Source organism: Microtus pennsylvanicus, chromosome 1 (assembly GCF_037038515.1).
Source record: "Microtus pennsylvanicus isolate mMicPen1 chromosome 1, mMicPen1.hap1, whole genome shotgun sequence".
NCBI classification, from domain to species: domain Eukaryota; kingdom Metazoa; phylum Chordata; class Mammalia; order Rodentia; family Cricetidae; genus Microtus; species Microtus pennsylvanicus.
The window spans coordinates 182,674,664-182,686,991 of record NC_134579.1 but is presented as its reverse complement, the minus strand read 5'-3'; positions in this window follow the sequence as shown (position 1 = coordinate 182,686,991).

The following is a 12,328-nucleotide window of genomic DNA, read 5'->3' as shown; positions in this document are numbered from 1 at the left end:
CAATTAAAATAAATAAATAAAATAAAATTGAACATATTGCAAACTCTATAAAAATGTTGTAATATGTGGCTAGAGAGATGGCTTAGTGGCTAAGGGCACTTCTTGTTCTTGCAGGGAATCAGGTTAAGGGCACTTCTTGCTCTTGTAGGGTATCAGGTCCAATTCTAAGCATCCACGTGGTTCCAGGGAATCCCATTGCTTCTTCTGATCTCTGCTGGCATGGGGCATGCACATGGTGCACATGCAAGCATGTATGCAAAACACTTATACATGTAAGATAAAAACAAGAGTAAGTCTTAAACAAATTTAAAAAAATATTTAAGAAGGTCTAGAGAAGTGGCTCAGTAGGTGATGTGCCTCTTGAACAAGCATAAGGGACTCGTGTTCTGATTCCTACTCCCCATTTGAAAACCATGCACGAGAGAGCATTTGTAGCTCCAGCGTTGGGGAGAAGTGGAGACAGACAGCTCCTTGGGGTGTATTAACTGGTCAGCCTAGCCAAAGCAATGAGCTCCAAGTTCAGGAAATCATAAAGTAAACCACTTTCTCAAATCATAAGGTACAGAAGCAACTGAAGAAGAAATCCATGACAACCTCTGTCCTTCTTACACACGCTTGTACCTTCACACCCACACAAATACATACAAATGCCATGCCCCTCACACACTGCATGCATGCACAATGCATGGCTGTGGGGATTGTCAGCAGCTTGTCCTTATCGAGCCCTGCTTAGTTGAATAACATGCTTATGGCTTTAATTTTTTTTCTTAAATAGAAGTTGCTTGTCAATGTAGCATCCTCCAGTCCCATACACTTCTGCCTCAGAGCCTGGCTGATTCCCAGAGAACACTGACTAGAATTCTCATTAGGCAAATCCGAGTTGACTTGGTGTGCTATGTTTCAAACCCCTAATTGGTGCTTTTTGGTAGATGAGGTCTTGGGTTTGGAACACAATTCCTGAGCAATCTGGAGAATTTGGCTTAGTTGAAACCTATTTGATAAACCATTTCCTTATACTAATTCTAGTTCTTTCAGATGAATGTGAAACCTCAGTAACCAAAATGAATTCAACTCACAGGCTATAAAATCCCCAACATGCTTCAAGTCTGGTTCTGAGACAGAATCATCTAAAGTTTGAAATCAAATCAGAATTCTGGATGGGAAGGACTCTCCCAGCTTAGCCCACAGTTGTGGTATTTAGGGTCCCCAGGATCTGAAGACGAGTTCATTAGATGCTGGAAAACACATGCATTCCATTGTGGACCCCTCTTCTGAGAAAAGAGCTCTGATTCCTATGTTGAAAGAACATGAAACTAACATACTCTTCTCAGCTGCATAAATATCACTGGGCAAAAACTATGGGCTGGCATGCCAACAATCAGAACGCAGCCTTTCATCTCTACCACTGCTCCAGAGAGGCTCTCTGCCTGTGCTTGGCCTCTGCCTTGTGCTCATTCGCTTCATTCAAGCCACTAGAATACTGCAATACGAGGGCTTCAAAGACATATAGGAGATGGGGAAGCCTCAGGGGTGCTACTCAAAAAGTATGACTGCTTCCTCTACTCATAGTAATCATTGGAGCATTCCCATGACTTCCAACCAAGTTAAAGAACTGTATTTGAGAATCAACCTAGTTTAAACTCAAAGGAAGTCCCAATATTACTTTTTTTATTTAGTTAGTTCTCATGCTGGCCATATTTGCCTTCATTTCTGAACAATAGGGATTATACATTTGGAGACTCCTCCATTTCTCTCAGTGCCCAGAATAAAAGTGCTATGTGAAACTTTTTTTGGTTCAAAATTTCCTTAGTACTCAGTAATTTCTGTGTGTGCATGATCTCCCTTTGTGAGGTTACTGGACCCAAACACTTAATGGTTGTAATTTTTTTCTGTGTTCATAAGCATCACTGTGTAAAAATCCTCACAGAGCTCCTGAGAGTTTGCTAAGGTACCAGGTCCCATCAGTGAGAGTCTTGTATGCAAATGTGAGGTAGAATAGATGTAGTCGTTATCTTCTGTTCAAAATGAGCTAACTGATCTTATAGATAAAATAATGAGAGCACAGTAAAATATATCACAGAACAAAGCAAGATTTTATGCCCCAATAAGAAGGGCATTTTATGGGTTAGCAAGTTTAAATTCAGAAAACAGAATCCATCATGTTGTGTTTGGGCAGAAAGTGGAATGTTGTGCTGATAGAATTTCTCAAATGGTCAGGAAAAGAAAGATAGCTGCTGTGGAACTAGTAAATGTGTTTAATCATACTATAAAATTATCAACAAAGCTTAATAAATGCAGCCTTTGATTTCTTCTACAAAGGACCTGTGATCCAGGACTCTACACAGTGTCTTGAAACAAAATATCTGCCATTTTGAAATCCTGAGCAAACCTATAAACATACAATCATTCAGCCTCCCCAGTGTTATGGGAGCCTAGACATTCTCACAATGGCCAGATTACAAGTGGAGTCAAGGATTAGTAGATATTTTTAGTTGTTATGCTTCTTCAATATAGAAAGGCAGTTGAGAGAAAACCATACCTAACTTTCAGTATCAGTTCTGGGTGACTGCAAAGAAGAAAGAAAGAGAAAGGGAGGGAGGGAGAGAGAGAGAGAAGAAAGAAAAAAAGAAAGGAAGAAAGAAAGAAAGAGTAATAAGTAAGATCTGGCTGTTGGAAATTAAAATCCCTAGACATAGGCTATAAATTGGGCCATAGAAAAATGATGATCTTTACACAGCAGAAAAATATGACAACATCTTGAATTTTTCAGGAAAATGGATGGAGCTAGAAAACATCATTTTGAGTGAGAGAACCCAGATCCAGAAAGACAATTATCACATATACTCACTTATAAGTGGTCTTTAAACATAAAACAAAGAAGACCAGCCCACAAATGACAATCCCAGAGAACCTAGACAACAATAAGGACCCTACGAGAGACATAGATGATCAAATCTACATGGGAAGTAGAAAAAGACAAGATCTCCTGAGTAAATTGGGGGCATGAGGACCTTGGGAGAGGGTTGAAAGGGAGGGGAGAGGGAGGGAGTGGAGCAGAGAAAAATGTAGAGATCAATAAAAATAATAAAACAAAAAAAATGATGATCTATATAGGGAGAAATGTGAGTGCCCATTCACAGTTGAAAAATAAGATCATTAATGGTGTAGAGGTAGGAAATTGTAGGGTAAAACTCAGAAAATTCTCTGTAACTACTGAAACACACTTTAACAAGTGTCAGAACATGAATTTATGATAGTATGGTGGGAAATTTCACTCAATAGAGAAACACCTAAAATGTAGTCATAGTTGACTAAAAGTGTCCTACCAAACAACATCAAAATCATTAAATGAAGGTTTAAAAATAGAAACTGAAACTATTGAAAATGATTGGGCATATTTTTTTTTCTTCTAGCCTTACTCCCTAGCTGACTCCACATCTTTGAAGGCATCTAGATGCTACTACCTACTCTCCATGGCGGGTTTATAGATGGTTATAGATTATAGATGGTTATAGATGGCTGTAGCTGGAGGCTGCTTGTTCATTCCCTGCTGCCCAGACTTGAAATAACCACACAGAAACTATACTAACTGCAATACTGTTTGGTCAATAGCTTAAACATATTTCTAGCTAGGTGTTACACCTTAAATCAACCCATCTCTATGAATCTGTGTATTGCCATATGACTGTGGCTTACCAGTAAGGTTCTGGCAGGCTCCAACAGAAGTGTCTGTCTCCAGTAGCAGCTACAAGATTTCTTTCTGATTCTGCCCCCCCCTTATATATATGTAGGGTTAAGCCAGCCCCTTAAGGGGCGGGCTTGCCTTAGGCGAATGTTTACTTATAAATCAGGCACGCGGACTCCTGTGCGCCCCTTCCTGCTTCCTGTTCTCCATGGGAACCGTGGTAATTTAAGTCTAATTTCCCCATTAAAGCTGTGTATATATTCTTTATAATCTGCTTGCATTCATTTACGCCGCTATATATATGTATCTTCCAGCCTGCCTATATGCTGTTAAGCCATTGAGTGAAAGCAGCTTTATTCATTAACCAAAAAAAGCAACACATATACAGAAGGACTTCTCATACCATTTCCCTTCTCTGTTTAAATAAAAGGTTTTAACTTTAACATAGTAAAATTACAAATAAAACAAAATCTTTAAAGAGACACAGTACAGTCAGTCATAGATAAAAGGAGTAAAAAAAAAATAAGCCACATAAAGATGGAATATACATAGAGTCTCAATTACGCATATTGTGTTTTCTTTGAATTTTTTAACTGTGAATGTGCTAAGTACAGAGAGACATTTTATTGTATGGGCTGCTAAACTAAACCAACATATATATTTTAAAGGTATATGGACTTCAAATTTGGGGTCTAAGGATTTATTGCTTTGGAAAAGAAGTTCCTCTTTTGTTTTAGCAGAGGATGAGAACCTGTGAATTTCTTCCAGACTAATGTGGGTTGATGGACCAATACTCTCTGAAAGGTCACTGTAAACACCCCTAAAAATTACTTCACCCAACAAAAATCAGGAAGCAGTTTGGAGAGAACTATGCCCAAATTCCCTAAATGATTATTTATAAATGTTTATTTACATTTAAATGGGGATATGCTATAGAGATTTGCATTGGTATGAATTTTGGTCTACTAATAAAAATTTAAGATACAATACCTTGATTAAGATGTTGTGTTTGTGTAGTTCATTAAAAAATATAATGTATAATTAAGAAATATAGGTTAATAGATAATCATTTATAATAGTCAAGCCTGTAATCATATTGTTTAGGCTTTCTAGATATATAGAGATATATTTCAGTTAGATAGGTATTCTTTAAATCTTTCAGAGATCTGCAGAATATGGCAGTTAAAATTTTTTTTGAACTTAGACTTTTCATGCAATGAGACACATCTGCTCCTGACAGCACCAATTACTTCAAGAGAAAGATGGGTATCAAAGAGGCTCCTTAGGGAGTTTGTTAGCTATTTGGTTAAAAAACTGCTTTTGTCTGAACTGTTTGACTGGACTTACAGAACTCACTGAAAAATGACTACTGAAGCTACCTTAAAAAAAAGGTGAGACAGTTTTTTGGTTCCTGCTTCATTAAAAAGTCTGCCAGAAATTCTGCAGGACACAGAAGAAAGTGACTGACAGACTGCCAATATAGGCAAACTGTCTTTGTAATTTCCTGCTTCATGGAAAAGTCTGCCAGATACTTTGGGCCTGTAGGCTGAATATGGATGCCCCAACATTACAGAAGAACTTTGGATGACTGTCCAGGTAGCGAGATGTCTCTGTCAATTCTAGAGTTTTGGAAGTTGTTTACAATGTGCTACTTTCTGTTAACATAGGTAATATTATATTCTTCTGGGGTCTTTGATGGAGTTGAAGAATGGATAGTTACAGTTTTCCTTAGTTATGATAAATGATAAAGTAGATATAAATGTTGTAACAGTGATTCTTGCTTGATACCTGTTTTGTTATATATAATCTTGATATGTTAAAGCTAAAACCTTCGTTTTTATTTAGAGAGAAAAGGGGAGGTGATGTCAGAGGTGATGTGTTCTGTGAATATATTTTACTTCCCTTGGTTAATAAAGAAGCTGTTTTCGGCCAATAGCTTAACAGAGTAAAGCCAGACTGAAAGAGATCTATAGATAGAGAGTAGGCAGAGTCAGAGAGAAGCCATGTAGCCACCCGCAGGAGACAGGTACACCTGAACCTTCCCGGTAAGCCACCGCCACATAGCAATACACAAATTTATAGAAATGGGTTAATTTGAGATATAAGAGTTAGCCAGATATATGCGTAAACAATTGCCCAAATTGTGCAAATAATATAGTTTCTGTGTGATTATTTCAAGTCAGGGTGGTCAGGAAACAAGCTAGCAGACTCTGCTAACAGATGGGTATGCCATATTCAGTAAAACCAGCATGGAAGTCTCACTTCTGCTTGATGACCTCCTCACCACAGTCATGGCTTCTTAACAAACTGCAGGTTCCACCTTCCAATTTTCAGGCATGAATATGCTCTTCTTGCCTACTATTTTCCTGACAACTGTCAAAAAAATCCCACGAGAAGACCAGGGAGCCTGACAGATTCTCCCTCAACCCTGTATCACCACTTCACTGTAAGCCAGTAGCACCACCTGCCTGATTACTAAAGGGAAATAAGTAACCCTTCAGTTTCAAGACACCTAGCATGCAGCAATCAGACAGTTTTCTCAACATTTCTGTTTAGATAGTACCATTCTTGGGATCAAAAGTTTGTGGTGACTTCATCTCACGAGAGTAAAAAACTCAATCTTTGAAGACTTATTTGAACTTGCCAAATAAGGAAGATGATGTCCAACTCTCAAATTTTAAATATATATTAAGTGTATATAGTAACAAAAACTATTCACCAACATAACAGCTGAGGGGTTTTTTTGCTGTTGTTTTTGTTTGTTTTCTTTTGCTAGTTTTGTTTCTACATCCCTAGGCCTTCATCTTCTAATTTAATACCTGCTTCTTCATGAAAATAGTCATAGAATTATAATTCCATCCGATCAGTGACTCCTGACAGTTTGTTAGGACTGTGGCATTCATCTGCTGATTGTAACCTCACAACAACACTGAGACTGAGTTGAGTGGGTTATGTTTGTTCAATAGATGATGGAGAAAAATCTAAAATGACAAAATTACTACCTTTGGTCACAGAGCAGCAAGAAGGTGGCAAATAGAACTCCAAACATAACTGACAAAACCCATGAGTTACTACGCACATGAACATTAATTAGACAGTGTGTGTGGGGGGACAGATTGTTCGTTTATCCTTTATTCATTTCTCATGGTTGATCAGCTGCACAATCACTGATAACTTGGATTGGAGTAGCAGCTGAGTTCATGAACAACAGTGGAGAATCTGTAATGTGGGTTTGGTGTGAAGGCATCTTACACACAACAGTGATGGATGTATGGTGTCACCGCAGGTTTGGATCAACAGTGATTCAGAACACAGCTTTGCCCAGAGTGATCGTGAAACACGTTCTGTTGAGGGGAGAAATCTGGTGGCAAATGATGATGAACTAGGATCTGGAGGATGTTTCCTTGGCAACAGGCACATCTATGCCTTCACACAATTAAACAGCATCATGCACTTCTGAAGAAGGAACATTGTTTAGTGGAACAAGAAGACAGGGCTTCCCCTAATACATTTTGATAGAGAGATAGTCCTGATGTGTGTTGAGGAAGACATCCTGGGCAGACTTCCTGGGCAGGTTTCCCAGAATGTTTATGGCTCAAAACCTCTTTGAGAGAGAGAAAAGAAAGGAAGAAAGTTTTATTTTTTCTGGACTATGAACTAACAATGGTCTAGGACAAGCTACTTGCTTCAAAGTATGATTCTTCAAAGTAGAGTACAAAATGGAACGTCCCTAACTTTTTCATTGTCCTGGAAAAATGCTTATAAAACTCAGGAAGAGTTGTTTTCCTGAGACACACCATAGGTCCTGCAACCCAGAATTGTTCTTTCCATACTTAAAAGAAAGGTACATGCTTATCTCTAATGGCATAGGACATATAGAAAAATCTGAAGAAAGAAAAAACTGGTCTCCTCCCAATTTAAGGCATTAGATCAAATTCCCTTGTAAAATGGTGTTTCTGTGACTATCTATTTGTTCATCAAACTTAACAATAGCAACCATAAAATTCAGAGCTCTCTATTTTTTGAGTCTTCAGCTCCTTTTCTTGTGTCATATAAAATTTATAATAAACAAAACTGTATGTCTTTTTGTATTAATCTTTCTTCCATTATAACAACCTCAGCCATGGACCTAGCAATGGGTGAGGAATAGAAATATTTCCTTCCCTTTTGTGTGATGAGTAAGGATTACAGTTTAAAGATGGAAAAGATGATGTTTCTAGGCAAGATAAAGTCGCTCCTGTTTCCAATGGCCTGACACATAAGGGAAACTGAGATGGACAGATTGCTTTCATTTGGAAAATGAAGACTCAGAGATGACAACTGTATGGAAAGTGTAATTAGAGAGGGTTTAATTGTTCCCTTCAACAGACAGTTCAAATACTCGCATATATCCTAGAAAATGGAGAGCATTTGAGGACATTAGAAAATGTCATCCAGTGACGGAGACATACTGTGAAATTATCAACCGAATCTGGAGATTCAGGAGTGCCCTGCTCCCTAAGGATCATGCGTACAGAAAACAAATGAAAGAATCATGCAGTTATTTGTGCATCTGCAGTCTCTTACTTTCCTTCAGGTAGTGAACTTGTGTAGAAGGTTTGTGAACCTCGACTGTCACTGTGATGTGGAAGTCTCTGGTCACTTTATGTAGCCAGTGTGTTTGGACCCCTTAATGAAAAACGTCACAACCCCAACCTCAACAGCCCTTTTCAAGACAGCTTGCCTACTCTCCACTCCTAGAGACTCTGACTTAACACATTTAGATGTCAGTGGGAATATAAGTTGAAAAGAATCTTCTCAGCAATTCTGCTTTCCGTCCAATTTGGGGAAGCACAGAAATCAACCCTGTTTTGTTTTGTGGTGTAGATCGTACTTCTTAAATAAACACTGTTCTTAATTTCTCTCTATTTCCTGGTGACACTGGGCAGCAAACTATTCCAGTTTCATGACAGGATTTCTAGGTGATAATGCAGTAAAGTGATTTCCACTGAGTAGTTTTGCACTCAAAATGAGAGAATTTCTTACGGAGTGGCCCTTGCAGGCTTCACACTTGAAAACTCCGCAAACCTCAGTCCATTTTACCAACAGTCCAGAAAAACAGGCCCTCCTTGTCTCTTTCCTATCTACTGGCATTTCCATGTCTTCCCCTATTAGTCTGACAGTGAAGGAGAAGAATTACTGAATTTTCCATGGGAAAACACATAAACAAAAGGAAGGGTTCTTTTATGTGCCTTTTGAGGAAATGGCAGTCTTAATAACTGAAGGTTTGGACTGATTTCAGTCTTACTCAACAGCAGCTCCCTTTACTCAGCAAAAACAACAACAACAACAAAAACCAGAATTCAACATTTTCATTTGACAATTTAGTATTCTTTTCAAAGCTACATATCAAAACCCACACACAATGGAAACATTCCCTCTCGCTGGGGCATCAAAGCAGAGGGAACTTGCAGACCAGGCTTTCTCAAATAAGGCCTTTTCTTTGCATCCCCAGACTTGCTCTCTGGGGATCACTGCCTCAAAACCATGAAGAAGAGGGTGAGGGGCCATCATACCATTTCCATTAAAAGCAGTTGTTGATGGCCATTTTCTCATTTTCTTTCTCCTCTTTCCTATTTCACAGTAATGCTTGCATTCCAATAAAATGAGGCTTCCTGCAATAGACCAGACAAGGCTATTCTTCCCCCTAATACCAGTTGCTTTTCAAGTGGGTGGTGGGATAACGAAGAACATTTGTTACTGGTAAGAGTCTCTTCAAACCCATTAAAACAGGGTATTTTGCCATTTCTTTATGTGAGGATAGCTTTTCTCTGTGTAACCTCATTTAATTTTGGAGGGGAGAATACCCATGGTCAGCTAACAGCCAATAAGTCACTCCATCTACACAATCAGGGCAAAACAGTAGAGACTTCCCCATTTAACACAGGGATCCTGTATGATTGACTTCATCCTGCGCACTGTAAAATGCACAAGGAAGGGTAGCAATTCACACATATCTGCTTGTGTTTGTGTTCCTTGTTCTGCTCTGAGGAATTGTATACTGTGGAGGTAATCTTTAGAGGCTCCCAAGCCTTTAACAGATATGCCTGGTATATCCCTTCTCTTTCTGTGAGAGCTCAACCTGGGGGCTTCTTTCTAATGAATAGAACGTTACAAAATTGATAGGCTGTCACTTCCCCCCAGTAAGTCACAAAGACTATGACATTTGTCTTTCTGGCATTCTATCCTGTGAGGGGAGTCAGCTGCTATGTTTTGAGGTACATGGCAGAGTGGAAGGAGGAACGATCACTGGTTTCCTAGCAACTTAGAAGGAAATAAATTCTCTTGACCACCATATGAGTGGGCCAGAGAAACAATGTTCCTTGCTAAACCATGAGGGAGTCATAGCTTGTGAGACTATCCAGAGCCTGAGAATACAGGTAGGTTACCCCTGGACTCTTCATCCTTAGAAACTATGTGTAACAAATGGGTGACATCATAAGATGTTAGGTTTGCAGATAACTTGTTTCAGAGCGGTAGATGTACCAGTCACTTGCATGGTTTTTATAAATATCTTCTTTGAACTGGGACAGACAGAGACAAAAATATACAAATCATAGGATAAATAAATCCTATATAGGTAATACATACAAATATCATACAAATAAAAAGACTATTATCGATATTCTAGAGGTTTCCTTGGTACCTCTTAAATCATCAACACCAATCCTAAAATAATCCTTAGTTTTGTCTTACGTTATTACAGACTAATTTGCCAGTTTTCAGCTTTATCTAATTGGAATCAAGTTTTATATTTTCTCCCCGATTTCCTCCCCACTCCTCTTAATCACTTTTGGGGGATTTATCATCTCTGCTTTAGCAGTATTAAATTTGAATTAATTACAATACTGCCATTTTTTGTATGGGCAATTGCTAAGCTTGTTCATTGTTTGTTTGTTTTTGTTTTTTTTTTAGCATTAGGAGGAACACTGCTATGAAATTTCTTCACTCAACCACAGAGCCCCAGCCCAGACTTAGAGCAATTTTAGACCTGTTTCTCTTACATACTGATGCATTTCCTTAGTATTTTAGTGTAGCTCATACATAGTGGTGTAGGTTCTGAATCTATATACTTGTTCTGCCTCTGAGGATATTCCCTATCATTGTTCCCATTTCATTGCAGTGATGTGTAAGACTCCTAAGGCTGCCATAATGAAGTAACAAAAGCTGAGCTGTTTAAAATGACTTGTTTCACAGTTCTAGAGACTAGAATCCTAAATCAAGCTAATAGGACCATGTTTCTCCAGTTGCAAGAGGCCATCCTTGACTCTCTCCAGCGTCTGTTGGTTTGTTGGTAATGTTTGAGGCTCCTTAGTTCATAGTGGAGAATTTCAAGTTCTGCCTCCATCATTACATACTTTTCTCCCTCCTTGAGTCTGTACATGCGCAAATGATCCCTTCTCCTAAGGATGACAGTAGTAATGAATAAAGTACACATATTATTCCATTAAGACATTGTCTTAGCTAATTATACCTGGGAATAACTCTGGTCCCAAAGCTAAACATAATCTAAGGTATCAGGAGTTAGGAATTGAGCATAGCTTTTGAAGGGACACAATTTGACTCAAGACTTATGGTTTTCTTGTCATAAACTAAGTATGGACATATATTATACCAATTTTGAATTTCTGTTGTATTCTTGAGCATTCTATTACTTTATTTTGAACCACTACCCTATTCTTGCATCATAACTATGCTGAGTGAATTGCCATAATGGTAAAATAAATCTTCATATCCCAATAGTATGTGATATTAACAGATACAGTATGATGTATTGTCTTTATTGGTTGCTCTTATTATTATTTTTTGGTGTTTTTCAAGACAGAGTTTCTCCTGTAGACCAAACTGGCCTCCAACTCACAGAGATCCACCTGCCCCTGCTTCCTGAGTCCTGGGATTAAAGGTGTGTGCCACCACCATCCAGTCTGCTACTCTTCATTTTATCTTGAAATTCTGTATATATGAGATTGGGTTTTTTTTATATTTGAAGAATTCCTATGTTTTTGGTGTAGGTATGCCAGTTATGTATTCTGTTCCTATTAAGAAGAAAACAACTTTAATCGAATTTTTGATGAATATTCATTCCAAATATAGAATTGTGTGTTGACATATTATTTTAAAGAATAATTCTACTCACATTTAGAATCTAATTTCCCTTTTTTCTCTTCTGTGTATGTGTGCATATTTAAATGTGTGAACACACATGTGTATGGGCACACATGCCTAAGGCTGATATATGAAATCATCATGCATCACTGTTTCACTGTATTTACTGACATAAGGTCTCTCAATCAAGCTCAGAGCTCACTGATGTCATGACTGTAGCCATCTTAATTTAGAGCACCCTAGCCCTACCTTTCCGGACTGAAACTGAAGGCAGGTTGCCATGCCTACCTGACACGTACATGGCGTCTCTTGGTCCAAACTCTTGTCTTCCATGCTCGCACAGCAAGCACTTGAACCACTTGAGCACTATCCCCAGATTAGTTCCTACAATTTCTACTGAAAAGACAAACAAATGTTATTATTGTTCTTCTAGAAGTAATACATGTCTTTTCTCTGCCCACTTATTAGAGTTAAAAAATCGCCCTATTTTTGATTTCC